We start from the raw sequence: 20,667 nt of genomic DNA on the forward strand, positions 1-20,667 counted from the left end.
CCTCTGGCTCTTCCTTCACATTGTAGGACATTTCTCTGACCCTCTCAGACAGTCTTGTGTGACTATCTCTCTATCCTTTGCTATCTCTGTCTTGGTGTTTCTGTTTCTGCCTTTAGATTCTGAGCTCCAGGAATGCAGGAACTGGGTGCAATTTGATTGATGTCCCTTGCGCTCATGTGCGTCTCCATCATCAGGCCCGGCCTCCAGCAGGCTCAGTCCAGATTTGTCCAGGACGTGAATGAATGTGCCACATGCACCCGTCGTGCCCTGGGCCTGGGTTTCCACCTCACTCTGTCTCTCTCCCTCAAAAGGGAGTGGGGGAATATGAGGCAACATCATCTCTCTTACAACGTTGGCCAACCCTTTGCAGGTCGCAGGACTATGACCCCAGAGGTTGAATCATACCCTCCCGATCCAGGAAAAAAGGACTGATAGTCCTGATATCTTGAATTCAGGGGTGGAGCCTTAACTTCAGTGATCTGGGAGAGGTGCCACCATGGACTTTCCTGACCCAGGTCCTGGCCCCTGCTGTGCTGTGTATCTGGCACTGAGCCATGGCCCCATTCGAGCCCCGGGTGTCACTGAAGGAGAGCCATAAAGTGCTTTACACAGAGTAACTCACTCAGTCCTCACCCTTTAAGTAGGTACGGTTGTCATCCCCACTGTATAAATGGGGAGAGTGAGGCAGAGAGAGGTGGACAGTTTTACCAAGAGACACAACGGCAGGTTAGAGCTGCATCATTCAATATGGTAGCCACTTGCCACATGCAACTATTAAGCGCTCGAAACATGGCTAGCAGAAAATGTGAAACTTAATTTTAGTTAGAAATTGATACTCACTTCAGTGGTTAGAAAACTTACAAGTACATTTGGAGCAACTTGGGTATGTGAACCTAGTTTTTCAGTTACAAATTTCATGAAATCTAAACACAGATTAAGTATTTCTGAAGAAAAGTCAAGGTCCCAATCAAGGCGTTGTGTAGGTGCGAAATACACACCAGATTACAAAAAAAGATATGCTGAGAGTCAGAGGCAGGACAGGGAGAAGCCAAGAAATAGACAAGGAATATAGTGTAAGGATCGAGGCAGAGAAAGGGAAGGGACAAAAGAAACAGCAAGAGAACAGAAGAGCAAGAGAGAGGCAGAGATACAGAAACATGGGGACAGAGTCTGCAGGGGGCACAAGTGGGGCCGCCAGCTGTGGAAGAGTTGTGGGTTTTGTTTGTTTAGAAGAATATGTTTTAACATTTATTTAGTTTTGAGAGAGAGAGGCAGAGTATGAGGAGGGGAGGGAGAGAGAGAGAGAGAGAGATACAGAATCTGAGGCAGGCTCCCGGCTCTGAGCTGTTTGTTAGCACAGAGCCCAACGCGGGGCTCAAACTCAGGAACTGCAAGACCTCGACTTGAGCCCAAGTCAGATGCTCAACAGACTGAGCCACCCAGCCACCCCTTCTTTGTTTGTTTAATGTTTATCTATTGTGAGAGAGGAAGAGCATGCGTGGGGGAGGGGCAGCAAGGGGGAGAGAGAGAGAAGGGAGGGTGTAGAATCCTATGCAGGCTCTGCACTGTCAGCGCAGAGCCCAATTCAGGGCTCAAACCCATGAGATCATGAACTGAGCTGAAATCAAGAGTCTGACTCTCAACCGACTGAGCCACCCAGGTGCCCCAAGAATTGGTTTTTACATATGAAAAGTGTTTGTATTTTTTAACAGCTTTACTGAGGTATAACTGACTACAATAAACTGCACAAACAAGATGATGAACATACCATCACCCCGAAAGTTTCCTCATGATTTTCTGTAATGCCTCCTTTCCCCATTTTTAAAAATTTTTATTAAAAAAATTTTTTTTAAGGTTATTTATTTGAGAGAGAGAAAGCATGAGTGGGATAGGGGCAGAGAGAGAGAGAGGGAGACACAGAATGGCAAGCAGGTTCCATGCTGACACCATGCAGAGCCCTACAGGTGGTATTATGTCACTTCACATATCGTATAAGAACCTGCCCATAGAATATTCTGGAGCTCTGGGCTGCTGTTTTCACACGGATTATTTTTACATATGCTGTAAGCCACACACTACATTGTAACTATCTTATTTAAACATTCAATTATCTCTTTTTTTGAGTTTTTAAAATATTTGGCAGTTTTTATTTATCTGTTTTATAAGAAGTTCAGAAAAGCTGTTTAGAATGATGTGAACTTCAAATCGCAGACTTGTGGAAGTGTGACTTCTGAAAACTACTCATTGATAAATGCATATATATTGAATAAGCTTACATAAGGTAATATATAGTATTATATATGTAAGATGGAAATGACTAGGGCTTAGGCTGCTGTCTCTGCTGAATTTTTTTCCAGAATTTTTTAATTTTATTTTTTTTAATTTACATCCAAATTAGTTAGCATATAGTGCAACAATGATTTCAGGAGCAGATTCCTTAATGTAAACATTCAATTATCTTTTTAAACAATTTAAATAATTGGGGGGGGACATCTTACATATTGCCCATGCAATTACTGTTCCCAGGTTCTTCATTCTTTGGTGTAGATCCCTATTTCCATTTGACATCATTTTCCTTATGCCTGGGAGACTCCCTTTCACATTTCTTGGGGTACAGGCCTGCTGGTGAGGAATTCCTTAACGTTGGTGTATCTGAAAACATCTGTATCTTGTCTTTGTTTATAGAAGATTTTTAGCTACATGTAGAATTCTAGATTTAGAGATTTGTCGTATCGGTATTTTAAGATGTGTCTCCACTGGTTTCTTAGCTGTACTGTGTCCGATGAGAAATCTGATGCCCGCTTTATTGCTGTCTACATCATGTGTCCTTCTATGTCTGCTTTAAGATTTTTCCTTTTTTCTTTTCTTTTCTTTTCTTTTTTTTTTTTAAGAAGACTCCATGCCCAGCATGGAGCCTTATGCAGGGGCTTGAACTTATGACCCTGAGATCAAGGGTCAGACGTTTAACTGATTGAGCCACCCAGAACCCCCAAGATTTTCTTTTTAACACTAGTTCTAGGGTTCCTGAGGGGCTCAGTCTGACCATCTGAATTCGGCTCAGGTCATGATCTCACGGTTTGTGAGTTCCAGCCCCACATCAGGCTCTGTGCTAACAGCTCGGAGCCTGGAGCCCGCTTCAGATTTTGTGTCTCCCTCTCTCTCTGTCCCTCCCCTGCTCTGTCTCTCTCTGTCTCTCAAAGATAAATAAATCTTTAAAGTTAAAAAAAAACTAGGCCTGAGAAATTTGATTATGACATGTCTTGGTGTAGTTTTTTTTTTTTTTTTAGTGTGTGTGTGTGTGTGTGTGTGTGTGTGAGAGAGAGAGTGTGTGCTTGAGTTTAGTTAAGATTCTTAGACCTATGTTTTTTATCATTTTTGCCATATTTGGAACTTTTTCAGCCATTATTTTTTCAAATTTTTTTCCATCCTCCCCTCCCTCTGTGTCTCTGCCTGGCTATCAGCCCCTTTCTTTCCCTCTCTTTTAAATTTTTTTTAATGTTTGTTTATTTTTGCAAAAGAGAGAGTGGGGGGGAGGGGTAGAGAGACACACAGAATCTGAAGCAGCCTCCAGGCTCTGAGCTGTCAGCACAGAGACCAACACGGGGCTCAAACCCACAAACTGTGAGATCATGGCCTGAGCCAAAGTAGGACACTTAACCAACTGAACCATCCAGGTGCCCGTTTTCTCTTTCCTTTAAAATGGGGAACCAGCAGTTTGTTCACAAAGCTAAACAAGCCACCTGCCAGCAACAAAAATCCTGATCTAGGAGGTGAGGTGGCTGAGTCACCCCACATGCATGAGGGGGAGGCAAGGTTATGCTTTATCTGAGTCTGAAAGTCAAAACTGCCAGGCCCAGCTTCTCCCCATACACCTCTAACCCAGGAGGAGGGCACTGATAATCCTGATACTGTGAAATCAGGGGTGGAACCTGTACTTTCCTGACCTTGGAGAGGTGCCACTGTGGACTTCCCTGGCCCCAGAGAGGTCTTGTTTCCTGCTGTCCTGTGTGATCTAGCACTGAGCCTGGGGCCTCATTTCAGCCCCAGGAGTCACTGATAGGGAGCCGTGAAGTGCTTTGCACAGAGTAAGGTACTTAATCCTCACCGTCTGAGGCAGGTATTGCTGTCATCCCCATAGACGGGGAGAGTGAAACCCAGAGAGCTTAAGACCTTGCCCAAGCTCACATAGCAGTCTAGAAGTAGAATCCGGTGTCAAATCTGGTCTCGTTGCAGAACCTGCTATTATTCAACCACTTCCCTCTGCTGCCTTTCTGAGAGAGATACAGAGACACAGAGACATGGAGAGAGATAGCAGACAGTGAGAAGCAGAGAGAAAAAGAGTCAGAGAGGACAAGAGACAGAAGAGAACTGTAAATTCTGCGGAAAAGGGATTCTTTGGAAAAATTAACTTAGGGAGAGATTGGATTGAAAAAGGCAAGCAGGTTCCTTTCTTGCAGAACTTCTCAGGGCCTTTAGAATGCTAATTTGCACTGTTAATAACCCAGCAAGAGGGCAGGAGGGTCAATAGCAGCTCCCCAGCACATCTGAGAGTCTAGGGACTCTGAGGGAAGACATTCTAGGAAGTGTTCATACGTGAAAATAAAGCACTAATTTTGAGTCAGGCAGACTCAGTCTCAAACCTCAGCCTTGTCATGTATTTATTGTGTCAGAGACACCTAGACAAGCGTCAGGTTTCTCCCTCTGGGAAGTGTGAGTACCTACCCTATGGGGTCACCGCGAGGATGGAGAAGAGACCCAATGTGCACGGCTTGGGACACACTAAGTGCTCGGTGAATGCGCAGTGGCCACAGGAGAGACCCAGAGACCCAGAGGCCAAGGCTAAAGGGAGTGGAAGATCAGACAAACCCTGAAGGAGACTCGTCATGTGACAAGATGGTAAGAGAATGAGAAACCCGCTCTCCTAAGACAACAAGACACGTGGTAAACACTCATTCATTCATTCAACAAACATTTATTGGACACCTGTGTGGAGGCACTATTCTAGGCTTGGGGGAGGCAGCAATGAACAGGACAGGTAAATAAATACCTGGCTCTTACAGAGCTAACATGCTAGTGGGAGGGACAGACGACAATAAGACAGGAATCAATACAGAATGATTCAGAGTGACAGGGCAATATTCAGGCATCGTGCCCTCGGTTGTCCTGGTGGTTTCCCCTCCAGCACCCGGTGTGGTCCTCAGTGGCTGCACGTGTTGAATGGAAGGTAGCGAGACCCTCACATTGGAGAGTGGCACGTGTCACTATCAGGGCAGAAGGTACAAAGATGGAACCATGACACCTGAGGCTGTGAGGGTAAAGATGGCACAGAGGCAGGTGGAGAGATGAGGAGATGGCCAGAGAAATGCGGGAGCCCAGAGACTGAGGACAGACAGACACACAGACCTATGGAGATTGAAGCCTCACTGAGAGACAGAACAGGAAAGACAGGGGTGCTGAGGAACTAGTGAGGTGCAGGGGGAGTTAGTGAGGGGCTGAGGGACTAGTGAGGGGCTGAGGGAGCCAAAGAGGGACTGAGGGACTAGTGAGGGGCTGAGGGACTAGTGAGGGGTAATGGGAGCTAGTGAAGGGTAGAAGGAGCAAATAAAAAGCTGAGGAACTAGTGAGGGGCAGGGAGAGCTAGTGAGGGGCTGAGAGACTAATGAGGGGCAGGGGGAGCTAATGAGGGGCTGAGGGACTAGTGAGGGGCAGGGGGAGCTAGTGAGGGGTAGAGGGAGCTAATAAAGGGCTGAGGGACTAGTGAGGGGCAGAGGGACCTAAAGAGGGACTGAGGGCCTAGTGAGGGGCAGGGAGAGCTAGTCAGGGGCTGAGGGACTAATGAGGGGCAGGGGGAGCTAATGAGGGGCTGAGGGACTAGTGAGGGGCTAAGGGACTAGCAAGGTGCAAGGGGAGCTAGTGAGAGATTAGTGAGGGTCAGGGGGCATGAGTGGGGAGCTGGGGCAGTGAGAGTTCAGAGCCAGGCTGAGAGGCTAAGGGGGGAGCCAGTGCATCATGGCCCAGTGGTTAACCACTGGCTGCTAGAACCAGAGGACTTGGGTTCAAATCCCAGCCCCAGCCCTTTCCATAGGACAGCTAGAGGGTTATTTAAGCTCTCTGTGCCTCTTTCCTCATCTGTAAAATGCTCTCTCCCCATCCCCAGGGATGCTGTGAGATTTCAGTCAGTTATGTGTGTAATGCACTTAGATAGACCCTGACACATAGTATGTGTTCACTGAACATGTTTCTCTGCTAACACCCAACTCATGAGACAAGAGGTTTGCTACAAATCCTCTTTGGCCCATTTACGCATTACAGTGCACGATGATACCATGGGCCTCTTAGGATAATTTTTTTCAACTGCATATAATTAAATTCATGAGATAAGCCAGACATAAAAGGTCACATATTGCCTATGATTCTCTTGATATGAAATGTCCAGAGGAGGCAAATCCATAGACACAGAAAGCAGATCCGTCTTTGCCAGAGACCGGGGGAGAATTAAAGGTGGGGCGGGGGGGGTGGTGGGGGACTGCCTAAAACCACAGGGTTTCCCTTTTGGGGTGATGAAAAAGTTCGGGAACTAGCTCCGGGTGGGGATGTACAATATCGTGCACGTACTTAATGCCACTGAACTATACAATTTAAAATAGTTAAAATGGTAAATCTTATGTGCATTTTACCACAATTAAAAAAATTTAATTCATGGGGTACCTGTGTGGCTCAGTAGGTTAAGCATCCAACTTCGGCTTAGGTCGTGATCTCACAGCTTGGGTCATGGGTTCGAGCCCTGTGTCAGGCTCTGCAGTGACAGTGCAGGACCTGCTTGGGATTCTCCCTCTCTGCCCCTCCCCTGCTTGTGCACGTGTGTGCTCTCGCTCTCTCTCTCTCTCAAAATAAACTTAAAAATTTTTAATTCATTAAGGTGCATGTGCCCACCCCCAATATTTATAGCCATGCTGTCAACAATAGCCAAACTATGGAAACAGCCAAAACATCCAGCAACGTCCATGAATGGATAAAGAAGATGTAGTGTGTATATATATATACATACACACACACACACACACACACATATACATATACATATATGTGTGTGTGTGTATATATGTGTAAATATATAGATATATATATATGTACACACACACACACACATACTATGGAATGCTACTCCGCAGTGAAAAAGACTGAAATCTTGCCATTTGCAACAACATGGATGGAACTAGAGTGTATTATGCTAAGTGAAATAAGTCAGAGAAAGACAGATATCATATGATTTCCCTCATGTGTGGAATTTGAGAACCACAACAGATGAACATAGGGGAAGGGGAGGAAAAATAAGATAAAAACAGAGGGAGGCAAACCATAAGAGACTCTTCAACGCAGAGAACAAACTGAGGGTTTTTGGAGGGGAGGTGGGTGGAGGGATGGTTTAAATGGGTGATGGGCTAAAGGAGGGTACTTTTCGGGATGAGCATTGGATGTCATATGTAAGAGATGAGTCACTGGGTTCTACTCCTGAAACCAAGACTACACTGTATGTTAAGTAACATGATTCTAAAAAAAAATTTAATTTGGGGTGCCTGGGTGGTGCAGTTGGTTAAACACCTGACTCTTGATCTCAGCTCAGGTCATAATCTCACAGTTCTTGAGTTGCAGCCCCACATCAGGCTCTGCGCTCTCTTTCTCCCTCTCTCAAAATAAATAAACTTAAAATTTTTCATAATAGAATTCCTATAAAAATTAATTTTGCTGAACGTTATCAGATTTTGACTTCAGAAAAAAAGGAAGTTATCAGATTTTAATTTAAAAATAAATCAAATAGTGTGATATAGTCTGTTCTTCCTAATAAACACCTTAAATAACAAAATCTGGTGGTGGGTCCATAGCACCATATTTTCAGAGTGGTAATGAGTCTAAATGTTGTTTCAAGAGGTAGAGCTGTGGGGCGCCTGGGTGGGTCAGTCGGTTGAGCCTCCGACTTCAGTTCAGGTCATGATCTCCTAGGTGATGAGTTCAAGCCCCGCGTCGGGCTCTGTGCTGGCAGCTCAGAGCCTGGAGCCTGCTTCCGATTCTGTGTCTCCCTCTGCCTCTCCCCCGCTCTTGCTCTCTCTGTGTCTCAAAAATAAAGGTAAACATTTTAAAAATTAAAAAAAAAAAAACTTTATTGCCAAGAAATGCTGATCACCACCTGAGCTTTCACCAAGTTGTAATTGGTGACCACAAATCCCCACATCAAACACAATGATAATGAAAAGGTCTGAAATCCTACCAAAATGTGACCCAGACATGAAGTGAGCCAAATGCTTTTGAAAAAATGGCGCTGATAGACTTGTATCTCCATGCAAGGTTGCCACACACCTTCAACTTGTAAAAAAGAAAAAAAAAAAAAAAAGCGAAGTCTACAAAGCACAATAGAGTGGTGTGTAATGCAGCGTGGTGTGCCTGTATCAGACATGAAGGACCCGCAAAATCTCCGCGAGTGTGAGGGTAGGCGGCACCACTCACAGGCAGGCCTCTGGGGGTATGAATGGGGCCTTTTTCCTCCCCGGGTCCCAGCATTGGTGAGAGGGGCCAGGAGGAGAGTGGGTGGTCTGTGGAGTGCCCGCACTGTGGTCCTCCGCAGCCTGAAAGTTCCCGAAGGCCCCTTGTGCCGGCTGGATGTTTACTTATTCGCCTGACAGCAAAGTGCCCTCTCGGAGGGGTTAAAAAATCTATGACATGCTCAAAAGCAGTCCAAAGAACTATAGATGATCTAGAATAGGGGAATGTTCTCACAAGGGGCTGAAATCTGGTCCTGGGGTCCAAAGTGATGGAAATAATACCAGGGTATCCACGAGGCTTTATGGTGCCTCTCTGTGGGAAGAAAGAAAGGAACCAGGGCACCTGGGTGGCTCAGTCCCTTAAGCGTCTGACTTCCGGTCGGATCATGATCCCACAGTTTGTGGGTTCAACCCCGCGTCAGGGCTCTGTGCTGACAGCTCAGAGCCTGGAACCTGCTTCAGATTCTGTGTCTCCCTCTCTCTCTCTGCCCCTCCCTTGCTAGAGCTCTGTCTCTCTCTCTCTCAAAAATAAACATTAAAAAAATTTTTTAACATTAAAAAGAAAACAAAGGGACCTCCTCTGGCCAAGTGGCCTATTGAATGTATGGCATGAAGAAGAAGGGCCCTGCTCAGATTTCAGTCCCACTTGTGTGAGGACACACACACACACACACATTTTAAATTTTTTCATTTGCTAAAAATAAAAAAAACTTTAAAAATTAAGCACAATCCTTCAAGTTCTGCATAAAATAAATAGCATCTTTAATTCAAAATAACAAATATTTTTTAATTTTTTGAAATGTATTTATTCGGGGGGGCAGTGGCAGAGAGACGGGGAGAGGGAGAATCCAAGGCAGAGCCCAATTCAGGGTTCGAACCCACAAACCATGAAATCGTGACCTGAGCCAAAGTCAGACGCTTAACTGACTGAGCCACCCAGCTGCTCCGAAATAACAAATATTTTTTAAATGATCACTTCTGTTATCATTACCCAAAAATTAGAAGCTAGGTAAACACTGGCTAATATTTTTATTTAAACTAGTTTTTAATTCTATATAATGCAAACAGTATGAAATAAATCAAGCAGAATAAGAGTATAAAATGAAAGTAAAGTCTTCCTCTTTGGTCCTATCCTATTCCCCAGATTCTAAGTCCTAGAACCCAGCAAAGAGCACAGCTGACGGTTTCTTGTGTAGCCTTCTAGAATTTGTCTAAACAAATGCAAATGTAAGTACGAAAATATGTGTCTTTTACAAACATTCATTTAACCTCACAGCTAGGGTATTGAACCATTGCAGCATGTAGAGTTCTGGCCCATTCTTCTTCCTCTTCTCCTTCTCCTTCTGCTTCTGCTGCTTTTCCTTCTCCTCCTCCTCCCCCTCCTCCTCCTCATCCTTCTTTTTTTTTTTTTAGTCTTGACGTCAGGAGCGGAATGCAGTGATTCATCTCTTACGTATGCCACCCAGTGCTCATCTCAACAAGTGCCCTCCGAATGCCCATCACCCATTTAGCCCATCCCTCCACCCACCTCCCCTCCAACAATCCTCAGCTTGTTTTCTGTATTTAAGAGTCTCTTAGGGGCACCTAAGTAGCTCAGTTGCTTAAGCGTTCCACTTCAGCTCAGGTCATAATCTCACAGTTTGTGAGTTCAAGCCCCGCGTCAGGCTCTGTGCTGATGGCTCAGAGCCTGGAGCCTGCTTCAGATTCTGTGTCTCCCTCTCTCTCTGCCTCTCCCTCACTCGTGTTCTGTCTCTTTCTCTCTGTCTCTCAAAAATAAACATAAAAAAAAAAGAGTCTCTTGTGGTTTGCCTCCCAGTCTGTTTTTATCTTATTTTTCCTTCCCTCTCCCTATTCTTCTTAATTGGGTACCTGGCGTTCTATTGTGGATGTACCATAAGGAATGCACGCGTTTCCATCCTGAGGGGCATGTGGATTGTCTCCTGCTTTTCGCTTGGCTCCAGTGTACATTGTTCTGCATAGGTCTTGGGCCACATCTGGAACTATTACTGAAGGAGCAATGTCTTGGATCTCTGGGTCACACCCGTTCATTGAAGAAGCCACTGCCTGATTTTATGGACGGCTATTTACAGACAGAAGGACACAGGCCCAAGGATGATCTAGAGCAGTAGCCACTAATCCACAGTATCCCATCTGACTTTGTGGCACATTTGATACATGATTGATTCTGGGGTCTTTGAAAGCCATAGAACTTCACCTGGGAAGATACCAGAAGTGCCGTGGTCTAGCTCCTCCTCGGATGGAGGAACAGTTTCACTTCTCAGACACTCTCCAAAATGACCACCTAGGACGTACCTGCCCTCACAGGTGGACAAGAGTATGTGGCATCCTGGCCTACAGGAGAAAGAAGGTATATGTTCAAGAAGGAAATCAGGAAGGGGGTGCCTGGGTGGCTCAGTCGGTTCAGCCTGCTTCAGGCTGTGTCTCCATCTCTCTTTGCCCCTCTCCCGCTCGTGCTCTGTCTGTCTCTCTCTCAAAAATAAATAATAGACATTTAAAAAGTAAAAAAAAAAATCACTTTGATTTTACAGCCCAGCTATCTGGGAAAAATAAATTTAGAGGCTTTAAAACTAAATCATTAACATCATAAGTAGGTCGAATGTTAGAATTGTAGGTCTTTCAAACAACCAAAATAGCTGGCCTTTATTTTTTTAAGTTATCTATTTATTTTTATTAATTTTTTTGAGAGAGAGAGAGACAGCATGAGTGGGGGAGGGGCAGAGACAGAGGGAGAGGAGAGAGAATCCCAAGCAGGCTCCACACTCTCAGGACAGAGCCCACTGCAGGGCTCAAACCCACAAACCATAAGATCATGACCTGAGCCAAAATCAAGAGTCAGACACTTAACCACCTGAGCCACCCAGGCACCCCCACAGTAGCTGGCCTTTATTAACCACTGACTCTGTGCCAGGCAATGTTGTCAATATTTTACAGTCATTAGGTCATTCACTGCTCCCACAGCTTCAAGAGGTGAGTGCTGTTTGCTCCATATTACAGTTGAGGAAACCGAGGCACAGAGGTTGCCAGCTGGTAGCACCTCCAGACCTCCCAGAATCCAGCACCAAAAGGATTAACACCCAGCTCAGTCTCCCCACCCTGCTCCTGCCATCTATCAGGTGTCTACTCTTATTGTTCAGGTGTCAGACACTCGTAATAGCACCCCTGCTTGGACCTATCATGTGTCATTTCTGGAAGGAAGTGGGATCTTCAGCCCAAAAATTAACATCAAGTTCACCTAACAGAGGTATAGAAACACGGGCCAAAGCCGGGGCATCTTCTCAGTAGACAATCTTGAGTGCAAGCCTCATTTGAAACCATCTGTAAGGTCAAATAAATACTCTGGGCAACAAGCCCTTAATCTCCTGAGGAGTTTCTTTCAGAACTAGGTCTGAGATCAGACCACGTACTCCACTCAGCATTACTGGGGCCTGCCACTATCCTCTGTGTCGTCCACCAAAATGCTTCAGCTATAGGTCCACTCCTTGCAATGAAGGGAAGGACGCGGGCTCCTCTCCTGCTTCTTGGGGCCAACCTTGGCCAACACACCGCACACGCGCCCCTCTGAGGGTCGCCTTCTGCATGGTTGAGGCAGAGGCTGCTAACAAACACCAACACCCACCTTCCCTCCTCTTCCCCCGCGCACGCCAGGACATTTCCCAGTCTCCCTTGCTGGGAGGCCGCGTCATGTGATGCGTTCTGGCCAATGGGATGCAAGCGGAAGTAGTGTTCTCTACAGGTTGTAAACTTGCTCTGCAAAAACCTCCCACGTGCAGGGCTCATTCTCTCTCCACCCCAATTGCTGGCTGAGCGGCAAGGATTCTGTGAACCCAGGAGAGAGAGGATGGAGCCTGAAGACGCATGGAGCCTGGGTCTCTGAATGATCACGTGAAAGTCCACCCACCAACTACATACACCTAATTTACATAAGTGGAAAGTAAACTTGCATTGAGTTAAGTCGACAGGCTTTTGGAATCTGTTACAGAAATTTGTGTTACTTATCCTAATTCAGTATTGTCAGGAAGGTGGCAAAATCACCTCCCTCTCATCTATGAAATAGGAATAATGACACCCACGGGTTGTTGAGAAGATTAAGATGATGGATGAGTATTTCTGAAATGTAGACATTTCAGTTCAATGTGTACTCATCCTTCCCTTTCCTTCCTTTTCTAATATCCCCACAAGAGAAGCTTGTGGAAGCTTCTAAAGGAGGGAACTTCTGACTGGACTCCCATTTACTGGATACAAAGGCCAAGTCAACAATGCCTGGGCTATGGCTTGGACTTTTATCCCAAGTGGGGGCACGGTCGGACCTGTATTTTGACAAGAATGCTGTGGCTGCTGTGAGGGAAGGCAGTGTGGGCAGCACGCAGGGCAGAAGGTTACCTTTGGAAGGCTGTGTGAGCCCATTACAGCAGCGGCTGCCATAACCAAGCACCACACACCTGGTGGCCTGAACACCACAAATGTGTTACCTAAGAGCATGAAATCAGTGTCACAGGGCTATTCCTCCCAAAGTCTGTGAGGGAGAATCTGTTCCAGACTCTTCTGTGATTGGTGGGTCATCTCTGGTGTTCCTTGGCTTGTGGGAGCATCACCTGATCTCTGCCTTCTTCTTCATGTAGAGTCCTTCCCAATTTCCTTTAGTTTTTTAAAGTTTATGTATTTATTTTGAGAGAGAGAGAGAGAGAGCACAAGCAGGGTAGGGGCAGAGAGAAGGAGAAACAAAATCCCAAACAAGCTCCAGGCCCCGAGCTGTCAGTGCAGAGTCCCATGCAGAGATCAAACTCACAAACCAGAAGATCACAGCCTGAGCTGAGATCAAGCATCGGATGCCTAACCGATCGAGCCATCCAAGCACCCCTCAATTTCTTCTTTTTATAAAGACACACTCATGGGCACCTTGGTGGTTAAGCATCCGACTTCAGCTCAGGTCATGAGTTTGAGCCCTGCATAGGGTTCTGTACTGACAGCTCAAAGCCTGGAGCCTGCTTGGGATTCTGTGTCTCCCTCTCTCTCTCTGCCCCTCCCCCACTTTTTCTCTCTCTCTGAAAAATAAATAAATGTTAAAAAATAAAAAATAAAGGCACACTCATATTGGATTTTAGCCAATTAATGACCTCATCTTAACTCAATTATCTACAAAGATGTCATATCCATATGAGGTCACATTTACAGATACTGGAGGTCATGGTTTCAAGGCCTTTCCTGGAGACACAATTCAACCCATGGCAGTAGTGGAGGTGCAGACAAGTGGACACATTGAAAAGGTATTTAGGGGGCGCCTGGGTGGCTCAGTCAGTTAAGTGTCCAACTTCGGCTCAGGTCATGATCTTGCAGTTCATGAGTTCCAGCCCCACATCGGACTCTGCGCTGTCTCCCTCTCTCTGTCTCTCCCCTGCTTGTGGTCTCTCTCTCTCAAAATAAAGAAATAAAGTTTAAAAAGAGAAAGAAAGGAAAGGTATTTAGGAGGTAAAATTCACAGGATGTGGCAGTGAGTTGCACCAAGGCAGGAGGAGAGGACCGTGCCGAGGGTGAGGCTGGAGTTGGGGTTCAGGCCAGGACACTGGATGGCTGGGAAATCCCCAAAGGACTGGGAGTTGTTCTGGTCTTGTTACTGTTCCTGGCGAGAAGGTTGGGTCTGGAGCACCCTCGTGTCGGAGGGTGGGGGCTTGTGTTGCTCCCGGAAGTGTGGGAGCAATGGGAGGTGTCCCCACTGCAGACTCATCTTGGAACCTTACAACGAATTGTCTAAACCTTAAAATTAGAGACTGTGAGATCTTAGAATCATAGATTAGTAACAGATGACATTGGCAGAATCTTAGTCCATGCAATTTACATTTGTGAACTTAGTGAGCTCTCTCGTCATCTTCTGAGACAACATCCCCATTTTCAAGAGGAGGAAACAGGACAGATGCAGGTGTCCCCAGCCAGGGTGAGAACATGGCAGAAATGGATATGATCCCAGGTCCGCCCAACTCCAAGACCCTTACACAATAAAATTCCTTACACTAATGCCAATATTAATTCTTTTAACAACAACGATGGTCATGAAAATGATAAGAATGCTGTCATTACAGAACTTGCTGTGGGTCAGCACTGCTGGCTTTGAGTCACTGAACCCCCACCTCACAGGGGAAGAAACCGAGGCTCAGAGATGCTAAGCTCCTGTTTCAAGGTCACCAGCAAGTAGGTGGCAGAGGTGTGGCTTGAATCCAAGCTGTGTCTGTCTTCCATGTTAGAGCAGCGGAAAGGACCTCCTCACCTACTTGGACACTCGAAAATGAAGGAAACGAAGGCAGGGAAGAAAAGGTCTCATGTAAGTTTCGGCCCAGGGAAGAGCCACGGTGACAAAAAGGGAAGTAAAAGTCTTGGATCAGAGCCCTGTGTTTATAGACATTCCTGTGTGCTGTTCTTTCACACCCTTCTTGAGAATGCCCTTAACAGGGGAGACAAAGCAGGCCTGGACCCTTAATCCCCTGAGGAAATTTTTGGAATTCTGTTCCAATGCCTCTCCCACTTCTGAGGTAAACTGGTCTAAACTCAGTATCTGAACCTGCCACTTACTAGCTGTACAACTTGGAAAAATGTCTTGACCTCTCTGTGCCACCTCATCTCATGGGGTGTTTTTTTGTTGTTGTTGTTTATTTATTGATTTATTTTGACAGAGAGAGAAATGGAATGAGCAAGGCAGGGGCAGAGAGAGAGGGAGAGAGAGAATCCTAAGTGGGCTCTATGCTGTCTGTGCCCGATGCAAGGCTCGATCTCATGAACCATGAGATCATCACCTGAGCCGAGATCAAGAGATGGACGCTTAACCAATTGAGCCACCCAAGCGCCACTCATGGGGTGGTTTTAGAGACTCAATGAGGACAAAGGTGTTCTAGATCTGGCAGATAAGTTCTCCAAAAATTTTAACCTCTCCTTAGCCTCATTCTCAATAAATCACATGCCCGCATGGGGCAGGGTGGGGAGGGGGGCAGGGAGGATCTGAGGCACAGGGATAGCTGGACAAGGAAGGGTCCTGGAAGTCCGGGGTGGGCAGGTCACTGAGATGCTCAGATCTGATATGGACTCCTGTGACCCCAGACTTTGGATTTTGTCTGGTACCTGAATGGGCCAGGGCTCAGATATCTCAAAATATCAGCTGACAGCAGGTCAATAAATACTTTGAGAAAATGAGAAATTGATCTGAAGCCCAAGCCCCGATTCAGCCTGGGCACTGAGCTGGGTCCTAGTCACTCAGTGAGTTTGACCTTGGTCACACGCTGCTACCCCCCTAGTGATCCTGAACATTGCTTGGCCTACAAAAGGCACCTCATGGAGAAGAGCAAAGACAAGGAGATATGAACCTGTGTGCCACGTTTGGTTGGAGGTAAGTAGGGTGAGTGCTTATGCCAAAGCGGGTATCAGGGGAAATTTTGGAAAATGGACCCAGAGAGGTCCCTTTGGCCCTCAGCAAAAGCTTTGAAAATCCCACTGAGCAATTTTGACTTTTTTCTTGGAGGGCCTTGGAGAACCACGGAGGATTTTAAGCGGGAAAGGTCACAATCAATTTGTGCTTTAGAATAGTCACTGGTTTGGAGACTGGGTTAAAAGGGTGACACAGGTTGTGGGACGTGGGGGAGAGGCAGCGCCCAGGATGGTGTAATAATCAGAGTAGGTTAACTGTTGTAACAAAGATTCCCATAAATCTCAGTGGCATAAGGCAACAGAAGTTTATTTCTCATTCACATCTCATTTGGGTGAGGGTTTGGAGGGTCTCCCCCTAGTGGTCACTTCAGGACACAGATGGGTTTGGGGGTTTTTTGTTTTTGTTTTTTCCTCCATTTTGTGGCTCTTCAATCTTGCTGGTGGACAGAAAGCGTGCAGAGGATTTCACTCCGGATGCATAGTCGCCTTGAGCCAGAAGTAACACGTATCACTTCTCTCATATTTTGGGGGTGAGAACGGGTCACACGGGTCTCATCGACGTAATGCTACCTGGACAGTGGCTTCTCGTCAACAACCCCAGAAGGCACAGCACAACTGTTTTGGTGGCCAGCTCGCTGTGCCTAGGGCACACCACGGCTCCAGTCGTGGAGGCTGAATAGTCAGGAATTGTTTCTTAAGTCAACAAATATTTATTTATAGAGCTCCCGATATGTGCCGGACGCTGTTTTAATTCCTTGGAATTCAGCCAGGAACCAAAGTTCTTGCCCTCAAGGAGCTTAGATGTTTAGGGAGGAGACGGATAATAAACACATATGTGCTATTTTTCTTTCAGTTGCAAATAGCAGAAACTGACCTCAAACCGGTTAAAAAAGCAAAAAAGAAAGCAAAGGGGCAGTATTGATTAGCTCCCATATTAGTTAATTTGGGTATTCCGAGAGGTTAACCAGCTTCAGCAACTCTTTCACTACCACCACCACCCTTGAGAGGAAAGGTGCTCCTGTCCCTCCCTTTGTGCTATGGCTTCATTCTGGGTCACTCTCACATTTTTTGGAGGGAAAGTTGTTCATTACAGCCCCCAACCCCCTTTTAACTCAGGAGAGACCCTGATTGGCCCCGCCTGAGTCACATGCCCATCTTTGGTCCAATCACCATGAGTCTATGACAGTAGCAGCCAGAGCCATTGTTCCCCCTCGAGGAGGGTGGGAGGGGAGGACAGTGTCTGGTCTTACCGCCCCACTAGGACCAAGTACCTGTGTTGTGGAGGAAGTTCCCCACATCAGGTGATTACCAGGTAAGGAAGGAAGTGAAGGAGCACTCAGATGACAACAAACAGTAGACCTCTCAGTCCTAGTCCACTGTGGTCCACGTTTAGACCAGAATCAAGACACACCCACTTGCTCCTACATGCAGCCCAAAAGCAGCCCCACTTGGGGGCACCTGAGTGGCTGAGTCAAGCGTCTACTCTTGATTTCAGTTCAGGTCATGATCTCACAGTTCACGGGTTCAAGCCCTGAGTCGGGCTCCGTGCTGACAGTGTGGAGCCTGCTTGGGATTCTCGCTCACTTTCTCCCTTGCCTCTCCACTCCCTCTCACAAATAAACTTTTAAAAAATGTCCCTGTTCAACACAACAGCAACTCCCATACACGATCAAAAATTTCATTTACCCTCCATCCCCATAAAAAGGCTAATCCCTGAGCCAGGGTCTAACAAAGGAACTCTGAGCAGGGTGTGAGGTGCACACTGTGGCAAGGTGTCAGTCAGATGTCTGAAACCATGGGCTGTACCCCTGCGGTACAGCCTGTTGACTGTCTACACCACAGACATTCCCATTCTCTTTTTTTGGACTGCAAAGTTTGGGTCCCACAAAAAAAGCTTGGAAATACTCATTTTCCCAGCATTCCTTGCAGCTATGGGTATTCATGTGTCAAAGTTTTGGTCAAAAAGACATAAGAGGAAATTCCTGCTATGTTGTTCCAAAAAAAAGATTCTTCCCCTTTAATAAAAAGGGAGTAGGATGTGAAGAAAGTCCTCTTAAGTTGCAGGCTGCTCGCTGCTTGACTTTGGAGACAGCTGGGCAAGGACTAGAAGTCAGCAAAGAGGACAATGGAGCAAGCGAATGAACAGTTTTTTATTACCTTGTGAGTTACCAAATCAGTTCTGGCACTGCTTACCTCCAGACTTTGCTTTGTAAGAGAATTAAATATCCTTATTGTTAAATGCACTGTTGATCCAAGATTTTTTTTCTTTTATGTTTATTTATCTTGAGAGAGAGAGAGAGAGAGAGAGAGAGCGAGCATAAGTGAGCAGGGGAGGGGCAGAGAGAGAGGGAGATAGAGAGTCCTAAGCAGGCTCTGTGCTGCCAGCACAGACCCCAACGCCTGGCTTGATCCCAGGGACCATGAGATCATGACCTGAGATGAAACCAAGAGTCAGACGCTCAACCAACTGAGCCCCCCAGGTGCCCCTGGTCCAAGATTCTTCTTTCACTGTTCACTAGGTGACCAGGCTGTACAGGGAAGGTTAGAGGCAGTTCATGCCACCCAGGGGAGAAACGGGTGCATAATTCAAGGTCACTGAAACAGACAACACACACACCAGGCTCAAGTGATACAGCCTTTACTTACAGCAAGGGAGGAGATCAAGTGCACAAGATCCAGGCCCCCATGACCGGAAGATCTACTCCACAGCCAACACTGACCATGTAAATGCACACACCCCACTTTATGCTGCACTGGAAAGACCCGGACCCCTCCCCTGGGGGCTCTGAAATCCAGAAAGCTAGGGACTTGTCTGAGGGCCATTGACACATGCACTTAAGTAGAACAAGGGAGTACTGGGGCACCTGGGTGGCTCAGTCAGTTAAGCCTCTGACTCTTCATTTGGGTTCAGGTCACGATCTCCCAGTTCGTGGGTTTGAGTCCTGCCTCTGGCTCTGCACTGACAGCACACAGCCTGTTTGAGATTCTCTCTCTCCCTCTCTCTCTGCCCCTCCCCTGCTTGCTCTCTAGCTCTCTCTCTAAGTAAATAAAATAATCTTAAAAAAAAAGAACAAGGGAGTACTCATTAAGTCTGACACAGGGAAAAATATTTCCTCACAAGGCAGTAAGCCCAGCACAAGCTGGGAGCGCTCCTTACCTCTTGATTAGGAATTGTTCCAGGCCCAAGGCGTGTTGTTATGCAACTGAGCGGGTGTGGAAAGACTACCCACAAGAGACTGACTGCCGTTTCGCAACAATTCTGCTACTGGAAGCAGAAAGTTGGCATTCTAACGGTCAACATCTTGGCAGTGCAGTGACTGCCTTTGGCATCCAACATGGCGGCCTCTAGTCCTCTTCTCTGACATCTAATTCTCCATCTTGACCTCCAGGTCCAACCTGAAGGGGGTTTAGAGGAGGTTTTCCCTTCCAAGGTTGTACTGTTTTAACTTCCGGGAGATGTTTCAATTTCTTGGGAGTTCCATGGAGGTTGCCTGTAACGCCAGGAATCTTGACAAGTCCTGGTTCTTGAATCTGAACTTAGACTCAGTCAGGTGCCCTTGTGTTAATTAGAAAAAAGCACTCCCTCCAGATGGATAAATTAGAAGCAAAAAAAATAAATAAATAAAGGATCTCATCTGGCAGATCCATTCCTCAGAATGCTACGCTAGATGAGTACCAATTTTTGAAAAATAAAAAAGTGTCTTGGGGCGTCTGGGTGGCTCAGTTGGTTAAGCATCGGCCTTCAGCTCAGGTCATGATCTCACAGTTCATGATACCGAGTGCCATGTCGGGGGTCTGTGCTGGCAGCTCAGAGCCCACAGCCTGTTTCGGATTCTGTGTCTCCCTCTCTCTCTGACCCTCCACCGCTTGTGCGCTGTCTCTGTCTCTCAAAAATGAATAAATGAAAAAAAAAAATTTTTTTTAAGAAGTAAAATGGTGGGGGCGCCTGAGTGGCTCAGTCCGTTAAGCATCTGACTCCTCATATCGGCTCAGATCATGATCTCGGGTTGATCGGATCTAGTCCAGCGTCCAGCTCCATGCTGACAGCGCTGAGCCTGCTTCAGATTCCCTCTCTCCCGATCTCTCTGCTCCTCCCCCGGTCATTCGCCCTCTCTCTCTCTCTCTCTCTCTCCCAAAATAAATAAACTTTTTAAAACAAGAGAGAAAGAGCCTTTTTTCTAGATCATCTAGATTCAACCCTGGCTCCATTGCCTCTCTGAGCCTCAGTTTCCTTATACGTAGGATGGTACCAACTCATAAGCGTAGTTACCACAGGATTTTGTGAGAAATAAAGGGGATCATCTAGTTATTATTACTGTATCTCCCTCTGTGTCTTGCCTCTCCAGCCATTCTGTCCCCACCTCACCCACCCCGTCAGCCCCTCCACCTTCCCCCCCTCAGCCCCTCACCTGGAGCAGACATTTCTGGGCTCGCAGCGCCACCTGGTGGTCTGGAGGGCCTGATCCTCGGGGCAAGTGCAGGCCGAGGTGCCTGTAAACGCGAGGGTGCTGGGCTGGAGAGGGTTAGAGAGCCCTGGGATGCTACCTACTATTGCGGGAAGAGACTGTGTGTGGGAGAAAGAGAGTGCCCCTGTGCACATTGTGCTGAGTCTCAGTGGGTCTGGGCTCTGTGAACGCGTGGGGGAATCCATGGAAGGTAGTATGTGAAGGACAGTTGAAAAGTCTGAGACATACCTGGAGGT

The sequence above is a fragment of the Acinonyx jubatus genome, chromosome E2 (assembly GCF_027475565.1).
Source record: "Acinonyx jubatus isolate Ajub_Pintada_27869175 chromosome E2, VMU_Ajub_asm_v1.0, whole genome shotgun sequence".
NCBI classification, from domain to species: domain Eukaryota; kingdom Metazoa; phylum Chordata; class Mammalia; order Carnivora; family Felidae; genus Acinonyx; species Acinonyx jubatus.